Source organism: Macrobrachium rosenbergii, chromosome 31 (assembly GCF_040412425.1).
Source record: "Macrobrachium rosenbergii isolate ZJJX-2024 chromosome 31, ASM4041242v1, whole genome shotgun sequence".
NCBI classification, from domain to species: Eukaryota; Metazoa; Arthropoda; class Malacostraca; order Decapoda; family Palaemonidae; genus Macrobrachium; species Macrobrachium rosenbergii.
Window position 1 is genome coordinate 1805599 of NC_089771.1, and position 17579 is coordinate 1823177.

Below are 17579 nucleotides of genomic sequence, written 5' to 3' on the forward strand. Positions count from 1 at the left end.
TTTAAAGAATTTTTGTCATGGTCTTTTCAGTTCAAAGACTCCTAAGAGATGAAACCCTGCCGTTCATACCACCTAAGAATCTTAAACCTGATCTTAAATTTACTGAAGGAACATGTAATAGTTTCAGACTTTCCAAGGGCATTTCTTTGCCTCATTCTGAATAAATTTTAATTGCATTATTACGTTAATGACAAAATGCTAAAATAAGCTGTTTTAGAATAAATTTCTGATAAAAGTTTGTAGATGTTGTCCTTGGTAATGATTTATTCGTCAGTAAAGTAATGTGTAATTTGATTTGTAATCCTTTGAGTGCAATAATGAAGTTACAACTTCTGTTCATAAACCAGAGGCACAAAGTTCTGAAGATACTGATTCAGTCTGTGTGGTAACTCTCTCAAAACAAATCTACTGATAAACAACTTAAGAGTGTACTTAATGTTTCTGTCAATCATTCAAATTTACCAGATCCACTGAACCTTTCTAATGATGATTTTGTTAAAAATGCAGCTGGAGAGTGGTAGCTTTAAGTGGTTTATTTGAAAAAGCTGTGCAGAAATCATTTATTGACAAAGTTCCGTGATACTGTATTGAGAATGAAACTCTGATGCGCTTGTTTCGGACTTCTAAATTATCACAAAAGATCTTGGGCAGAATGTGATCTTGTTTAATTCCATCTTAATATCAGACAGACTTGAAATTGCTCACGGTTCTGAGTCTCATTCAGGGCTAAGCATCTTCTAGCATGGATCATCTTGTTTTTTTATTGCCTCAGGAATGAAAAAGATGTTGAAAGGTTGTACAGTGTCAGCATATCTGCCAGATTAGTTAGAAAGCCAAAAAAAAAGAGGTGATAAACCTGCAACCATTGAAAGCTATTTCATTACCCTACAATAAACCATTCAAATGCATAAATGACTGTGTGGGACCTTTGCCCAAAACTCATAGGGGCAATCAGTATCTGTTGACTGTACTGTGTCTCACCACAAGATTTCCAATTGCCATTCCTTTACCCAATAATACTGCCAAAAACCTCACATAAAGGGTTATTATTTCTAAGTATCTACTGTCTTAATTTTCCTAAAGAATTACAGATTTCAAAAGTGATGTTTTCCAATCTGTCTTGAACTAAATATTAAACAATCGTTTATTCCAACTTACCCATAGTCTCAGGGTGTGTTGGAAAGAGAAAATCGGACATTGAAAAGTCGTCTTGGAAAATATGCCTTGGAATCTGCAGAAGATTGGATGAAAATCTGGGTGTCTTGATGTTCTTGATGCGCAGTGCCCCAGGTGAGTCCACTGGAGTTTCTCCATTTGAAATGCTTTTTTTGGTAGAAAGAATAGAGTTGTTAAAGAAAATTAAAATTGGTGAGGTTTAATTTCATTCTGAATTAAGAGTTACTAAGTACTTGCAAAGCATGAAAGACATATGACAAAATTCATTAATTTTTCTATGATAATCTGAAAAGTCTCCAGAAGAAATGAAAGCAATTATAACATAAAGGCTAAAGTTCGAAAATTCAAAGTTAGTGACGATGTTTTAGTGTACTTTCCAATTCCAGAATCTCTAGTAAAACATAATTTTTCTGCAAAATGATTTATTAAACTTAAGTGTCTCTATCCCAAACAGGAAGAACTCTCACCAGCTAGTTCATGTCAACTTAAATTAAAACTTACCACAAAATTTCCCCAGTGTTAGTTAATGACAGTGTACAGCGCTGGGAAGAAAGTGTGTAACCAATTGTGGAAGTACCTACGACCACGTTGGTAAGGATATTCATTTAGACTTAAATACTTTGTGGACAAACTGTTAAACCTCTGATATTCTTGCATCCTTATATGAATATTTTGAAAACTTAACTTTGTGAACAGAGAACAATTATGGAGTCTGTTACTCAAATATGAAAGTGTATGTTAAGATATTCACGGTAATTGTAATTTTGTTGACAAAGCTTTTACTTAATACAAGTCCTATTCATCAACCACATTATATCGTATTGTACGTGAAAAACTACAGCTGATGAAGAGAGATTGAATATTTATTAGATTATGGACTACCTTCCCTAGAATCCAATACATTTTGGACAATAGTAAACTGCAAAAAATATATATTTCAGACCTTTTACAAAACGAAAATGTTAGTGAAAACAGCGCAATCATCAGTCCTTTTGCCTTGTTTCAGGGTTCTTCCATTTGGCATGTGTAATCCACCTGTGATCTTCCAGCGTGTGATGAATGAGTTGATTAGATCTTTTGAAGATGCTGCAACAACCAAATCATCAAGGAAAGCATACACTAGGTGGGATAAGCATTTTGAAACATTTCATGCATTGTTCCACAAACGTCACACAGGCAATTCGACTTTTACAATCTTTCAAAATCCTATTTTGGCAAGGCCAAAGTTTTAACTATTAAAGTCATGTAAATGGTAGTGGCTCTCTTTTACCTAAAGATAGTAACAAAGGCAGTCTTGGAGTATCCAGTTCCATCAAACCGTAAACAAGCAGACTTTTCCTTGGAATGCCTGCATATTACAGCAGATTTTTTAAAAAATTGGAATCTTGTTCCAAAACTTTGAACTTACATCAACTAAATCAAAATTCATTTGGTTACCAAAATGTCAGAAATCTTTCAGTCAGTTAAGACTTTTAACTTCCCATCCAATATTGAAATACCCGGATGTGTAAAAGCCTTTTTTATTTTCAGGTTGATGCTTACAACACAAGTATTGGTGCTGTGCTTCTGCAGTCCAGTGATGAAGAGCCATCTGATGAATGCCATTGCTTCCTGTTTCATATTTTTTCAAGAAGTTCTCTACCACTCCGCAGCGCTGGTCTACTGCAGAGCAAGAGCTCTATATGGTGTAGTAGCTGCACTTCTACATTCAACGTGTCTCTTCGTGGAAATATTCCTGTTAGACAATCAGACCACTTGCCACTATCATTCCTTGAAAGAGCCAAGCTCCAGAACAAACAGCTGTGCCTCTGGTCTTTCATTATCCGGGAATTCATTGTGAAGAAACTACAGCAGCATATTTCTGGAGCAGAAATAAGTAAGACGCGTTGTCTTGCATTTTAAGCATATCTTCAAGCGTCCCTCGCCATCCGCCGGAGACAGACAGACATGATCATTGTGTAACACTTCTCAGCCGCCTTTTAGCGGCCCTGGGGAACTGCTACGAACCATAAATTTGGATTTACAGATTTCCTAGGTTTTGTGATCGGTCTTCTCTGCTTTCAGGATGCGAGACCATTTTTACTGCTCCTCAGCTGCTGTTCGGTGGTGGTAGTACCTAACAATGTTTGTGAAAAGTACAGTTGTGATGTAAGAGTACATCGCAATTGTACTTCACAAACACACTACGTGTGTAGAACAAAATAAAGGTACCACCACCACAGAACGAGAGAAGTAAAATGATGCTGTTTAAATATGTAAGAACATTGTATGGAATCTGATTAGAGGGAACGGCTATATCAAATAGATTAGAGGGGACATAAGTCGAGAATTTTTTCCTCATAGCTGCTTACACGTGAAGATGAAGTTGCCAGGTGTATTGTCAAAAGTCTTAAAATTTATTATGTATAAATATATTTGAATATTTTTAATGAGAAGAAATACCTTTTAAATGCCTGTTTGTGTTCTTTTAACATGTCCTAGGAGTTGCTAACTAGTCTTCTTTCACCCTGCGCGCCTTCCTAAGCAGCCAGTGCCTTCCTCCACTGTAGACATTTGGGTCAAAATTCTACCTTCATAAGCAGCCAATATGCCTTCCTCCACTGTAGCCACTTGGGTTGAATTCAGTTTAACATAAACGATGAATATGCATTATTGACTGCAGTTCCGATTGCAGTCATTATCTGGAAAGAAATAATCCCATTAAAATTGCATCAAAGAAGGAAATCAGATTTTATGGGTTTAATTACATTGAAAAAGATCTTGCTCTTTAGCCACCAAAACAAAACCTGACAACTAACTCAAGGAAGAAAAATAATAATTGGTATTTAAAAGATATTTCCTCTCATTAAAAATATTCAAATATATTAACACATATAAATTTTAAGACTTTTGACAATACACACGCACACTAAAGAAGAATGTTTATGCAAAATCGAAATTAAGATGCTTAAAAAAGTAAGCGTAAGGAATAATTTCATGACCTATGCAACAGTAAGTAGTAAAAGTTAAGGACAGCCAATGAGAGAGCAGAAAATTTCCTACATGGAAATATAAGTTTCACCCAGAAATATTGCAACTAATAACTACTAATGATTTACTTTAGTACTAAATATAAAAATTGAGAAAATATTCTCTTCCATATTGACTTTTGCAAAACCCAGTTTTTGAAATCGCCAAACGGGTGTGTGTGTATGTGAGAGAGAGAGAGAGAGAGAGAGAGAGAGAGAGAGAGAGAGAGAGAGAGAGAGAGAGAGAGAGAGAGAGATGTTAGATAATCTACATCTGTAAATTGTTTTCAGTATACTGGTGCGCGTTTCTTTGTTCATTCCGCATGCACGTTAGTATTGTAAGAGAGAGAGAGAGAGAGAGAGAGAGAGAGAGAGAGAGAGAGAGAGAGAGAGAGAGAGAGAGAGGTTATAGTTGGAGCAATAGTACGTGTGAGTGCTATAGCTACAGGGACCTGTCTCTGGAAGATGAAAAGAAAATATTTTTCCACAGAGCAAAAGGACAGAGTACAATGCTGTTTGGTCTTATAATGATTTTATCCAAATGACTTGCGACTGCTATATTTCATTTTCTTAACTAGATAAAATTTCTAGTTTGAAATCGTCTATAATTAATGTATAACTACCAGAAAGAGTTAGGCTATAGAAATTACAAAGTATGGTAAAAAAAAATCAATTCACGCACGAAAAACAATTCTTAAGATTTTTCAATATTAAGGGAAAATGCCAGTTTATACTGCACTTGTGTCACAGTTATGCAAATAGGATGATAGTCTGGGAATGAAACACGTTTTCTTTTATTTACTGGAGAATAATCTCTTTTCTCTTTTCCACGGAAAAATACTGCAAAAATGCAATTTTATTACAAAACGTTTCACGGAATTGTAATAAATATCTTAATTTTATTTACATAAGCTGGCACTGTTTATGAAAGACAATTTTATTGGACTTTATTTTCAAATAAATTGTCAAATAAGGGACTTATTCTTCAAATAAACCATTGTAAAATAAGGGACTTATTCTTCAAACAAATCTTTGTATAATAAGGGACTTATTATTCTTCAAACAAATCATTGTAAAATAGAGGACTTATTCTTCAAATAAATTGTAAAATAAGGGAAATTCTCCAAATAAATCATTGTAAAATAATTGGCTTATTCTTCAAATAAATAATTGTAAAATAAGAGACTTATTCTTCAAATAAATCATTGTAAAGTAAGGGTCTAATTCTTCAAATAAATCATTGCAAATTAAGGGACTTATTCTCCAAATATATCATTTTAAAAGTGTTCATCAGTTAGTCAATTTTCGCACTGTCCATACTTCACAAAATCGTTAAACATTTTTCAGGAAAAACAGTAGGCAAATGTTCCCCCGAGTTTTCATTTTCGTTTTCCCGTTACATAAATACAACAGCTGCAGCAGAATATGGTCCTGTTAGCAACAATTCCTTTACAGATTCTGAAAACTGAGTTTTTTTTTCAGAATTCAGTTTTGAAGCTTTTCGGTGTTAATCTTACAGTTCATCTGACAGGCTTTCTGTTCATGAATGGGTTGTGTTGAATGCTCCCCTCCCGCCCCCTCTCTCCCTCAAGGTGAGCAAATACTGAAAAGCATTTATACACGAAAAGAAACTCATGATTTGAGGCATCAAATTTGTCCTCAAAAATCGTACAAAGTACAAAATGATGCTATTCCAAAATTCTGTGTGTATGTGTGTGTATGTCTGAGTAAATACGTAAATACTGAGAAACGTACACAGTGTAAACTCAGAGTCTGACACAACACCAATTTGCCCTCTAAAAACGTACGGAGTAATAGATGATGTAACTCAATGAGGGTCGCTCTCTCTCTCTCTCTCTCTCTCTCTCTCTCTCTCTCTCTCTCTGTGGAGGTTAGCAAATACTGAGAAGTATTTATGCACAAAGTAAATTCATTGTTTGACACAACAGCAAATTCCTCCCAGAAAAAAAGGACAGTGCACAACTTAAAGGAATTCCAATAGGCTTTCTATTCATTCCGAATGCTCACTCCACCTATCAGCGAACTACCCCAGTGACATTCAGCATCAGAGGCCTTTAATATTCCACGAACTGGTGAAATCAGTTGGACGTGTATCACAGAAACTTGTCTCTCCAAACAAGTGGAAACCATGTTAAAGGCGGGGAGGGTGGAGGATTGGATAAGATATAAAAAAAATAATCTTTTTTACGTGTTACATCCACAACGAAATTATTCTTTTCCCTCTGAGAGCACCAATAAGATTTCGTAATCTTAAATCGGAAAATCAAAATTTTTCAATAAAATTTCTTTGGCAACGCTTACGTATGATTTGTCCAAAGCCCTTAAAACTGCAACGGTCAGCGATTGGGGAAGTTTTATACGAAAGAAACTGCAAGTATTTTAAATTCGTGATACACAACGATTATTGGGGCAGATTTCGAAGGGATATCTTTAAGCAGAAGTGAAAGGAATATTTCCTAGGATGTGTCGAGACTTTGAAAAATGTGTTAAAGGTATTGAAAGACGCTTCGCTAAATTGGATGTATATCAGATATATATTGGCGAATGTAGGCAGTTATCAATCCACGTAGAATATTTTGCCTCGGGGAATCTCTGCAAAATTATTTAGAAATCGTTTCGTACTTTCTTTGGAGTGGTTAAACATAATTTGGTGTTTCAATTAAACAAGTTCCCTTTGCAAAAAGGCTGTATATATCTCTAGTTTATTCCCTTTTAAATAGCTGACCATAATAGCATTTGTGGAAAAGCATAATTTGGTGTTTTTAATTGGAATGGATATGACAAAGTTAATCAAGTTTCCTTGGTAAAAAGGCCGTAGGCTACGTATCTATCCTATTTCATCATTAAGTTACTATTAATATTAGCGTTACTATTAATATTAGAATTGCTGGAAGTTTTCATGTCTATACGTAGACTTGATTAAAAATATACAAATCACATAAGCAAATAATCAGGACTACATATTAATGATATAAACTGGTAAACATGCGCTACATAGCAAACCCAGACCACTGCTAAAACTTGGCTACCCCTTAAAGTGACTGAGGTCTTCTTCCGAATATTATATTTTCCACCCTGTTCTGGTCCCTGTCCGTTAATTGTACCTGCATGCGATACGATGCGACCCACGTATATAATGATGGTTCATTTTCCTCTCAAGAAATTATGAAATGGGAATTGAGCTGCCTCATCCGAAGTCTCAGCACATCGTAAAGAAGGAAGAACTGGCTGAATCGATCGTAAAACTTACGGTTTTGTCCGGGGAATGGAATTCAACGAAGGATTTCAACAGCAGTTAATGGGATTCTTAGTTCCTTACAATCATGAATGAAAAGTAATAATTTCTACCTGTTTATTGTCGAAAAGTTAAATGAAGTTGGTTGATTTCGAAATTCGAAAAAAGGTCTTTAGATTTGGTTTACACTTTATTGAAAATGGGTATTTAATTTTTTTTCGTGTTGTTCAATACCTAAATATCAAAATATACTGTTGAATTGACTTCTGACATTTATACAACCGTCTTTGGAGGCTGTTTATACATTGACTAGAGTCAAACTTAAAAAAAAAAAAAAAAAAAAACATATCTAGCAGCAGATGTAGGCCAAAATCATTTCGAAACCCTTCTGTAAAGTGAATGTTTTTTTTCTTGTGCATAAAAATGATAATAAATAAATGAAATAAAAAAAGAACTAATATGGAAATAAGACAAAAAATTAAAAAAAAATTACAAGAAATAAAAAAATAAAAATAAGGCTACAATAAAAAAATATTTCCTGATAAAGAAACAAAAGGTTACAATGATTATTGTTGACCATAAAATGCATTTAAGGATGCTTTTCTGTTTTGAAACAAACAACCTCTTGCTCAGAAAAAGGTCATTGAATTTTTAAATAAAAAAATATATAAACTAAGCCACAAATTAGGAAGGGATTTAAGGAATATACTTAATGCAAAGACAGCAGAAAATTTAGATAATATATAAATATACAAATACTTGACAAAAAAAGTCAAATTTAATCTACAGAATATCAAACATTTCCCTCCTTTTTAATGAATATATTTGTCTAGAATCCCACTTTGCCAATAATGATAAAACATATCAGTTTCTGAATGACCCAAGCACTGGTTAATTCATAATTATTCAATATCTATAGATGTGGATCCTTAGGGGTGATTTCGAATTGAAAATTAACTGACTGTTGATACTTACTTAGTAGTGAACCTCATTAAAATTCAGTCAATAAACTTTCGAATACTCATGAAATAATAATATAAAAATCCAATGCACTCTATCAAACTGGCTCCTGAATTTTTTATTCACATCCATACTACTTGTCATTACCCTACTGAAATTGAGCTATTTGACTATTGATATTTGCTTTGGTACTAAAGCTCATATTGAAATTCACTGTCAATACACATACAAATATATGGAATAATTATAATCACCAAACCACACTATGAAACTGGTTCCTGATTTTTGTATTTACACCAACATTTCTTGTCTTTTTACTTTCTTTAGGGTGAAATTCGATGTTTAGGTTAGACCAGAAGTTAAACTAAAAGTCAGAACGTAAGGATTGAGACGTAAGTGACAGGAAAACCTACCGTAATGTGATTCAGTTCAGTGGAGCTGCCCCTGACCTACCTGGGCTGAATCTAAACAGAGACTGTCTTCTAAGAACGAAGTTTTTCCTCAAGGGAGGCTTCAGACCACCAACCAATTCAGAAGTTACTGAATTACAACAAAATCTTATGAACAATTATTATATTTCTTCAGCATTCCATATTTCATTCATTTTACTTTTTAAAATCAATTATTATTAATTGTATGTTTATAGTTCCCAGTTAGTGTATTTTTTGTTATCTTATTCGATATCCTCGTGAATGGGAGGTTGTCCTTGGCCTTAAAACAATGGTTGCCTAAATTTTATTCATTTTATATATGATGAGCAATTATCTTCTGAATTTTTATTTTACAATAACACGCAAAAATTACTTTAATGTAAAGGTTTTCCCCTTCCGGTTGAAGCTTACCTTACAATTGTATCTGTTTGACTTTCTGAGTTCTGAACGTAAATGAAAAAATAAACCATTTTAAATAATAATTTATACAAATATATGGTCCAAAGTTCGTAGTATATGGCAAAGCTTTATATTTTTTACCTTATTCAGTATTAAAATTCAGACAATACGCTGCAAATAAACAAATCACATAATAAGCAAATAATCAGGATTACACGTTTATAATATAAACTGATAAACATACGCTACACAGCAAACCCAGACCACAGCTAAAACTTGGCTAAACCTAAAGTGACTGAGGTCTTCATCAAACATTATATTTTCCAGCCTGCCATTCCTAAAGTCATTTTCGTCCGGTCAATGAGACTGCATTGTGCATTGTCCCTAATGACCAAAATTCGTTAACATATCGCGGACATGAGAATTCCATTAGGAGAAACGCTTGTAATCAACTATAGTGGCGTTAATGATTTCAAATATTTCAAATTTTTCTCGAGAGAAGTTCGTATTTTGCTGAAGTTACTGCACCGGTATAATAAATGAAAGTTTATTTATACGTATATATATATATATATATATATATATATATATATATATATATATATATATATATATAATATATATATATATAAATAAATTTTGATGAGTTTGCCTTTTAGTAATTTAAAGAAAACCTGCCACCGTGTGAGGTTGACTTCAGTTTCAAGCACCTCGTGAGCTGCCTTGAACTTTTTCAAGCAATTGCTTTGAAGCATAAACATCATTTGCTGGGTTTTATTCACAGGAAGTGAAGCAATTACTGATAATTTCTTAGCATTTGTTAAACTTCAGTATCAGCTGTAAGCATATGCTACTAGCAAAAGCATTTGCTTTGTTTTATTCACTGAAGCGAATCAATTTCTGTAAACATTCAAGCAGAAGCACTTGCTTCAAGCTTTATTTATCAGGTGCATGTCCTGAAAAATAAACGAAAGCTCCCTGTCTTCGAACTTCGCTTTCGCCTGTCCTATATATATATATTTTCTTATGTTTACATGCCATGGGACCATTGGTCAGTGGATGAATGTAATTACATCGATGTACAGATATCCAGTAGAAATGTGTCTTCTCAACCAAAAGTATCAACCAGCGATCTCGCCACCAGTTGGGTTGCAGGTTAAATGAAAAAAAAAGTTTATGCAAGAGTTTATGCTTATTCTCATAGAAAACGTTTTAGTCTCTTCCAGCAAATATTTGTTTATATATATATATATATATATATATATATATATATATATATATATATATATATATATATATATATATATATATATATATATATATATATATATATATATATAATATATATATATATAATATATATATATATATACTGTACTCAAACACGTGCTCTCATCCTCAGATTCAAGCTTCACGCAATAGTGCAGCAGATAATTGCATATTTCATAAGAATCGTTCAGTTAGTGAAACAAGCATGAAATTTTGCACAAGTGCTCTTTAAAGTTCCTCTATCAGAAAAGGGCGCTGGCCACGCAAAAAATTTAATATGGCGGCCAAATTCCAAGATGGCGGCCAGTATCGACAGATTTTGGCTAATTTTTCACTAGAATGGCATGTATTTGCTTCTAGCAATATGGTAAAGCTCTTCCATACTATTTCTTGTGAATATTATGTTTCTGTAGCTTCCCAGTACAGTTTACCTTTAAATATGGGGCTATATGGCTGCCAAGAAAAGGTAGAAACAATAATTATAATGAGAAATAATGCCCGTTCAACAATTATCGTTTTAAGCATGGATCTTGGTTTCTGTGGTTTTAGATCCTAATGAGGCCATCTCTTTCGAATAACTCATCAATTTTGAAGGAAAATTAATAAATGTAAAAGAGTGTATGTCTGCACACAACCAGGGCACACTGGTGACATCACTGCTGTGTAACTCAGCATGGGGTTCAGTGCCAGCTAATCCAGCTTTACTAATCCTGTAGTCTTAGACTAGTAGTTGTAGTATAGTTTAGTTTAGTGTCCCAAATGCTTTCTAACAGCCCCAGACCAGCTATAGTTAGATAGCCGCACCTGAATAGACAGGATGTGCCAGCGCGGGAGAGCCGAGCCAAGGGTATGGGGGCTGTACATGATGGTTCATGTACTTACCCGGATGGTGTACAGATCACACGGGACTTAAATGGCACTGGATGAATGATCGGGCTAGGTGTAGGGAGACCGAACCTAGTTGAATCCCATACAGGAATGTGTGCTTTGTTTAAGGTGGTAAAGGATAACCCCTCGGCCTTAATCAAAAGTGAAATCATGGCAGAATGTGATGCCAATCCAATATTGAGCAGTAGAAAAACAAACTGGAGTTTGTGTTGTCTTTGTCAGAAGGACAAAAGAGGTGAGCACTTGACATCACCTCCAAGTCATCATGTCCTAGACCATGATGGGTACACAATGCTGGCAAGGAACATTCCCATGTTCAGTGAAATTAATGAAATGCCACTGATAATGGATCCAGCAAGGCTGGATGAAGGTGATGGCATAGAGGCCACTCTCAGGAAAAATGCAGCAAAATACCATGTGAACTGTCGCTTGTTGTATAACAACACTAAACTGGACCGTGCAAGAAAGCGACAATCCAATGACCAGACCAGCAACACTGAGACTAGTCGTGCAAAACTGCGCCGAACCAGTCATGACAATGAAGTTTGCATTTTCTGTGAGAAAGTGGCACCTGCATCTGATCTCAGACAGGCTAGTACTAAGGGCCTTGACTTGAAATTGCGTGAATGTGCAGAGATACTTAGTGATGGCAAGCTCCTTGCTAAGTTGACTGGTGGGGATGTCATTGCACAGGAGTTTAAGTATCACCATGCCTGTCTTTGTGCCCTCTACAACAGAAAAAGGTCCTACCTGAGGAGCCTTGAGAAAGACCAAGGTAGCACTGAGTCAGAATCAGATGTGTATCCACTAGTTCTGTCAGAACTGATGACATACATTGTTGAAAACAACCTTTGTTCAGATGATCCAGTCACATTTCGGCTGGCAGATATTTGCCACCTCTACCAACAACGTCTGGAACAATTAGGTGTAGAGTCACCAAGTGTAAATTCCACGAGACTCAAAGACAAACTTCTGGCAGAAATTCCAGAACTTGAGGCTCATAAATCTGGCAGAGATGTATTACTTGCATTTCAAAGGATGTGGGAAAAGCACTTGCTCAATCATCTGATCTTTCAGAGGCAGTTATCATTGCTAAAGCAGCAAATATTCTCAGAAAGTCTATACTTGATCATCAGTCACGGTTTGATGGCACATTTTCTGAGGCTTGTGTACGAAATTCTGTGCCTCCTCTCCTGCTCCAGTTTGTAGGGATGGTTGAGCATGGGGCTGACATCAAGTCACAGTTACGATTTGGAGCATCAAAGTCAGACCAGGCCATTGCACAGCTCATGCAGTTCAACTGCTACTCCCCGATACAAAGAGGGAGCAACAACTCATAGACACTCCAAAGACAGAGAAACACCATTCCCAGTCTACATGGGACTCTCAGTCTATGCCAAAACCAGGAAGAGAAACCTGGTTGAAATGCTACATCAGTATGGCCTCAGTATCTCTTATGACAGAGTACTGGAGGTCTCTGCACAGTTAGGAGATGCCACAGTTAGCAAATATGTGGAGGAGGGTGTGGTCTGTCCCCAGTACTGCGAAAAGGGTTGTTCACCACTGCAGTGATGGACAACATCGACCACAACCCATCTGCAACTACTGCCACTACCTCCTTCCATGGAACTAGCATCTCCATATTTCAGCACCCACCAAGGAGAACACTGGACAGGAAAGACAGCAACTAAAGTTTGCACCTGAGAAAGTGAGGTCGGTGCCTGAATTGCCGGACACATTCACAAACATCTCACCAGCTTCCTTTCAAACAAAGAACCCTGTGCCACCAAACACTGCAATACCAAAGCCACCCACAGATATCTTGGGGCCACAGCTTGCACTGGAGTATCAGTGGCTAGACAAGGTCATAGTCACCCAGGAAATAGATGATGCAGTGAATCTGACGTGGTCAGCTCATCACGCTTCAATGAAGAGAAGCCCAGAATTTGAAGTAACCATAACTTCATTGCTTCCTCTCCTGCGTGATCAGGCTCATTCTGTTGCTACGATCAAACACGTGATGCAGAAAGTGCAGGATGTCACTGATTTTCTGAACCCTGGCCAGATACCCATAATCACAGCTGATCAGCCAATCTATGCCGTAGCAAAGCAGGTGCAGTGGCAGTGGCCTGATCAGTATGGCGAAGACAAGTATCTGGTAATGTTTGGTGGTCTGCACATTGAGATGGCAGCAATGACATCTCTTGGTACTCTTCTTCATGGCAGTGGTTGGACAGGAGCTCTGGTGGAGGCAGGAGTTGCTTCATCTGGAACTGCAGAATCCTTCCTGTCAGCTGCAAGTGTAACCAGGACACGGCAGATGCACCAGGTTACAGCCTCTAGTTTGTACAAACTCCTGAGGACAGCATACACTGACTACTGTGCTGAGAAAGCAAACAACAATGAGCAGGCATTAGAGTTTGAGGAGTGGTGTGACCTTCGAAGACAGCAGAGTCCACAGTTCCACTTCTGGCACATGGTGTTGTCTATGGAACTTGTGATATTCCTACTGATCAGGTCCTTCCGTGAGGCCAATTTTGTCCTCTACTGCCAGGCATTGCATGAGCTGATACCCTACTTCTTTTCCAACAATAATACAAACTATGCTCGTTGGCTGCCTATTCACCTCAGGGACATGCTTACCCTAGAGAGTTCACACCCAGAGTTGCACAAGGAGTTCAAGGCTGGCAACTTTGTTGTGCACAAGACCAGTCGCCAGTTCTCAGCAATGGCTCTTGACCAAGCTCATGAGCAGACCAATGCCTTTATAAAGGCTGATGGCGGAGCCATTGGGCTGACTGAAGATCCGTCAGCACTCAGAAGATGGATGGTGGCTGGCCCAGAGATCATCCGCTTGGTGTCTGCATACGAAACAGAGGTTCAAAGTAAAGGAGTCTAATGAGCAGACAACACACCATGAACAAACACCTCATGCGCAGAAGACATTCTTGGAGAGAGTCAGCAAGCTGTCATTGGCTTTGCAACACTTGGGAAGTCCTTTTCAGGAAGAGAGCCAGGATCTGTATTCCATTGACAACAAAGACATTGCCCACCCCAGCTCAGCAGAACTTCTACAGACACACCTTGACAGAGGCCGCACTAAATTTCAGAAGTTTTCAGACTCTTTGGCAAACAATGCAGTCTCCTTCTATGAGCCGATAAAGAAGAACAGAACTGACTTCTTCAGGCAAGAAGCTGCTCCTGTAGAACAGTCAAAGCAGAAACTTCTGAAGGAGGATTGCCAGCTTTTCTCAAAGCTATTTATATCCTGTCAGAGCCGTGAATGTGATCTGCAGGAATTCTTCCAGCACGAGAATCAAACATTCCCAGCTTCCCCTTAGTGAGGGTGGTAGGCTGTACACATGTCAGAAGTCTCAGCTGACCTCGGTCCTGGAGAGTCATGTTACACTAGAAGACAAAGAACCAAAGACTGATGTCCTCATTGTAGATGGATCAGCTTTGGTCCATGCCTGCCACCAAAGAAAGGAAAGACCTTTGAGGGCTATGCACTTTGCGACTTCTTGCCTGTGATACAATCCTATAGCAGCAAGTACACATCATCACATCTTGTATTTGATGTATACAATACATCCAGCCTCAAAGCTGAGACCAGGCTCCAACGTGGTCAAGGAGGAAGGCGCAAGGTGACAGACAAGAACACAATTCCATCCAACTGGCGCAATTTCCTAAGACACGATGCCAACAAGACAGAGTTGTTCCAGTTCCTGGCAGACAAAGTTGCCCAGATGTCTGCCACAAATGTTGTCATTGCCACGAAAGGGTCTGCTGTCCTCAGCACTCATGAGGCTAGTCTTCAGGGACTGGAAAAGTGCTCTCATGAGGAAGCTGACACCCGCATCTTTCTCCATGCCAAATATGCCACAGAACATGGAGCCAAGACCATCACGGTTAAAGCAAATGACACAGATGTTCTTGTCGTTGCAGTCAGTGCTTTCTCCACTCTCCACAATCTAGGGCTAGAGAAGCTATGGGTGGCATTTGGCCAAGGCCAGAGCCTGCGCTGGATTGCTGTGCATGACCTGTGCAACTCTCTGGGCCAGGAGAAGGTGAATGGCATGCTCTTCTTCCATGCGTTCACAGGCTGTGATACAGTGTCAGCCTTCCGGAGCAAGGGCAAGAAGACCGCCTGGCAGACATGGAACATCTTTCCAGAGGCCTCCACTGTGTTCTCCAAACTGAGTCACTACCCTCTCAGAGTGGAGAGAGTGACCTGAAGGTCCTGAGAGGTTTGTCATACTTATGTATGAAAGATCCAGCACTGCTGGCACTGTGGATGAGGCTAGACTTGATATGTTTGCCAGAAAACAAAGGGCATATGAGGCCATTCCACCAACCAGGGAGCTCTCCTCCAACACACCAAGCGTGCTGCGTACCAGGCTGGTTGTGTGTGGGGCAGGCCACCCAGTGTCAGCCACAGCCAGAGAACCCTGCTGAGTGGGGATGGCAAAGTCTGGTGAAGCATGGCAAGTCCTCTGACAACCAACTCGCCCTTAGCCAAGAGTTGCCAACAGCTTACCAAATGTGGATGCAAAGCAGGCTGTCGGGAAAGGTGCAAGTGCTACAAGCTGGGTCTTCCCTGCACAGCTCTGTGCACTTGCAAATGTGAAGTCTAGATAAATATTGCCCTCTCTTCAGTAGATAATCTAGCTTGAGCATCCAACGTGTCATGCTATGCCTACCTTCTTATCCTCGAATTTTTCAAAGGTGTAGGTTGAGAGACCTATACATAGATTGGTTGCGTTTAGTCCGTATTTCTCTTCTTTTTTTTTTATGGTTACAGTCTTAGACACAATGTTGTATGTGACCATACCATTACTATTTCAGTTGAAAATAGCATATTAGTTAAACTGTCTGATCACATGAATATACCATTAAATAAAAACAGTTGGTCTCTATGTCTGCTAGCGCTGTGGATAGAAAAAAAAAAACTTTATGGCAACCATTTTGTACGCCATCTTGTTTACAATTCATTTAGTAAGGGTTTTCAATAAAATGTGGTATGGAACATTTTTATAACCTAAAAGTCGAGGTTTAAAAAAAAAAACTGGCATATTCCATCCAATAGATGCTCCCAAACCAGTGAATCTCAACATAGATGGCGGCCATTTTGAAAAAATAGCCGCCATCTTGGATTTTCAGGTGGCCAGCGCCCTTTTCTAAGAGAGCGTAGTCTTAGGAATGTTTGTGCCAAATTTCATGCTTGTTTCACTATCTGAACGATTTTTACAGCAATCTGCTGCACTACAAGGGCCACCCAGGATACAAGTTAAATGATATACCTTAGTTTAACCAGACCTCTGAGCTAATTAACAGCTCTCCTAGGGTTGGCTGGAAGGATTAGACTTTATTTTAATGGCTTAGAAACCAATTGGTTTTTAGTATGGGACCTACAAATATTGTGAATCCGAACCACATTATCGAGAAATGAATTTCTGTCACCAGAAATAAATTTCTAAAAATTCTTCACTGGCCGGACAGAGACGCGAGTGGGCCCAGCAGAGTGCCTCTGAGAACTATACCAACCTGTCCAATTAGGAACTTTATATATATATATATATATATATATATATATATATATATATATATATATATATATATATATATATATATATATATATATATATATATATATATATATATATAAATATATATATATATATATATATATAAATTTCTGACTCACGTCAGGATCGAACCTTGGTCTCTCAGGTGGAAAGTCAAGGGCGTTATCCACTGGGCATTACAAGTCTAAAAGAAGTTGGAACCTGAGAGCAACTGCACGGGGCTGAATTACCTGAGCAAGCTAACTGCTTGCATACCAGTAAAAAGTTTTCCCAACTTCCCGATTCAATGACCCAATAGACAACATTTCATTCGAATTATCCCTTCTGAGTGATTAAGATAGAAATCATCAACACACAATCACGTGTGGAACAGAAATAAATTTCTGACTCACGTCGGGATCGAACCCAGGTCTCTCAGGTGGAAAGCAAGTGGCTATCCACTGGGCCATACAAGTCTAAAAGTTGGAACCTGAGAGCAACTGCACAAAGGAATTACCTGGGCAAGCTAACTGCTTGCATACCAGCTTAAGTTTTCCAACTTCCCGACTCAGCAATGACCCAATAGACAACATTTCGTTGAATTATCCCTTCTGGAGTGAATAAGATA